Raw genomic sequence first — 2,985 nt, 5'->3', positions numbered from 1 at the left:
AAGTGGCTACATTAATATTAAAGTTAATTTGATATTCTCTATAACTCCCCAAAATAAAATTTCTTATCATTAGAACCTTAATGAGTTTCAGATTTATTTATGTAAGTTTTTATATTATCTAACAGTTTCAGTGATTGATCAAGAAAAGACAGCAAAAACCACACATCACATTTAAAATGAGTGTTTTCCCTCATTCCAATGTTTTGGTGTACCTTGACCACTAACATTATTTAGATGTAAATGTTTTCCCATATGTTTATCAACATTATTTGCCACTGGGGACTGGGAAAGCAGAAAGAGAGTATCTAATAAGCAACTTTTTCACAGCTGTTTTCACCTTTTTATTCCTTAGACTGTAGGTGATTGGATTCAACATGTGGGTCAAAACCACATAGATTAAAGCTATAAATTTATCTATTTCCTGAGAATCTATAGCTGAGGGCTTCAGGTACATGGAGAGAGCTGTCCTGTAGAACAAAACCACCACAGTTAGGTGGGTTGCACATGTTGGAAAGCCTTTGCTTTGATCACCCACTGAGCTGATTCTTAGGATGCTGGAGACGATGAACGCATAAGAGATACAAATGAGGAGCATCGGCACAGGAAGAAGAAGTACGCTGATCACCAGCATGATTAACTGCACCTTGGAAGTGTCTACACAAGCCAGTGTCAGGACAGCCAGAATCTCACACGTGAAATCTCCCTACTTCCACACAGAGACAGCTGCAACACAGACACTGTTTCCACCAGGGCAGTGAAGCAGCCTGTCACCCAGGAGACAGCTGCAATCTGCACATAAACCCACTTGTTCATGATGATGGGGTATCTCAGGGGGCTGCAGATGGCCACATGCGGTCACACGCCATCACGGACAGGAGCACACACTCAGTGGAGCCCATGGCCAGAGAGAAGTACAGCTGAGTGGCACAGCCTGAGAATGAGATGGTGTTTTCCCCTGAAACAAAGTTAGCCAGCATTGGAGTCAGGGCAGAAGAAGTGTACCAGATGTCGAGAAAGGAGAGGTTGCTGAGGAGGAAGCACCTGGGTGTGTGTAGGTGAGAATCCAGGACACTAACAGAGATCAGAATAATATTACCCAGCACGGTTATGGAGTACATTAGCAAGCACAGCACAGATATGGTGATTTCAACTCTGGGGTAGTGAGTAAATCCCAGGAAAGTAAAATTAGAAATGACTGTCAATTTGTCTTGTCCATTTTATTCCTTCTTGTTCATCTGCAGTAGTGAATAAAAGTACACACTGTAAATGTCTAAAAATTTACATCCTACCAACTTTCAATGGGTTTTTGTTAGGGGAACTTTAAAGGGAGCACTGTCCTGCCAATATTACTAGCAATATCACAGTAATTATTCACTCATTCATCCAACTTTTACTAAATACACTGTAAGGCACTGAGAATCTAAAGCTGACTTACACAAGTCGCCTTTTCTCTGAGGAAACTCACAATCAAACACAGGGCACAGTCAATATCATACTATGCGTGCCCCAGAGCACTAGGCAAACACTGGGTAACAACCCTATCTCTATGTTGGGGGCAGCTGATCAATCAAAAGTTGCATTAGACCTTATCTGGTTAAGGGCTGGGGGAGGTGTGCAAAGCAAGGAGCAGCTTTTTGAAAAGTTAGAATGTGAGAGGGTTTGCTTGCTCTTCATAAAGCTGAAAATTATCTTATGGATAGATGCACATACTGACACAAACGAATATCAGGAGATGAGACTGAGAAAATTGGCAGGAGTCCAATGAGTATAATGCCACTCAAATTCTGTCTTCAAGAAGGCAACTTGAATATGGAAATCATCTTGAACCGCTTCCATTCTTAGAAATGAAATCACTTTCCAAGTGTCAGTATTTTATTATTTAAATAAAATTACTTACAACATATCTCACAACTAATCACACATCAAGACACATGCTTAAAAATCACTGTCCTGCGAGACAGAGTTCAGATGAGCTTTCACATATACAGGCCTCATGCTCTCATTTATCTGCATCTCCATCCTCATCTCCCAGTAATCTATCTCCACACACACTTTATCCTCTGAAATAGCAACCAGCTTGCCATTCCTACACTCACAGACGATTTAATACTTCCATGTCTTTAATATATACTTTATCTACTTGGAGGGTCTTTGTTTCCCATCTGTAATCTTGGCTTTCTTAATATTATTCTTAATAATACTCTTCATTCATCAAAACCATGTGCAAAAATCTTAAGTACTGTTTTACTATGTGTACATACTTATGTTATTCAAGTATATCACACTGAACTATACCCAGATGTGCACTTCCTATTCCTCCCACCTTGCACTCTGAGCTTCAAAAGCTTGTTCCTCACAGTCCAGCAAGAAAATGACTTGCATTAGACATTTTTAAGAACACATTGCTGCCTTGAACATAGGAACTTCTGATACATATAAAATGAATAAAATTTTACTGAATATCTCTAAGCCAAAATAAAAACCTGAAGACTTCTCAACTTGTCATTTACATCTGCAATCTTACCTGTGACATTAAAAAAGGTAGTTGAATTAGCCTTTAAACTTTATTTGATGTACAGTTGGAGGGGAAAGAGGATAAAGACCACTTGTACTCAGGGAAGAGGTAGAAATGCTTTCTAGTCACCCTCTGTAGGGAATGAGAGCACTGTCCTTGGAGTGTGAGATTTTAGGTCCTAAATCCAACCATGCTACTTACTGGCATGCAAAATTAGGCAAATCATCACTTGCCCTCTTTGAAACTTGCTTTCCTAATCTATACAAAGAATATGATAACTCCTATCTTATGCAGATCTGAGAGATCTAGACTAATGTGTTTTAAATTCTCCCCTCATAACCCCAGTTCCACGACCTCTCTAATGTTTCAGAGAATCACAGTGGGTTTATGACTTTATGGTCACCCTGTTTTCCAGGACCTTAACTGACCATGTGCTGCTCCAGTGCTGGCCCACATTGACTCAGAGTTTT

At 39.8% G+C, this 2,985-nt stretch overlaps 1 pseudogene; it reads right to left on the bottom strand.

Annotated features, from left to right (window-relative positions):
- Positions 1-265: 265 nt before the first annotated feature.
- LOC130844295 (olfactory receptor 13F1-like) lies at positions 266-2,019 on the bottom strand (annotated as a pseudogene).
- Positions 2,020-2,985: the final 966 nt, after the last annotated feature.

This window comes from Hippopotamus amphibius, chromosome 2 (genome assembly GCF_030028045.1).
Source record: "Hippopotamus amphibius kiboko isolate mHipAmp2 chromosome 2, mHipAmp2.hap2, whole genome shotgun sequence".
NCBI lineage: Eukaryota > Metazoa > Chordata > Mammalia > Artiodactyla > Hippopotamidae > Hippopotamus > Hippopotamus amphibius.
The sequence above is the reverse complement of the archived record's forward strand: the minus strand, read 5'-3'. Positions and strand labels throughout refer to the sequence as shown.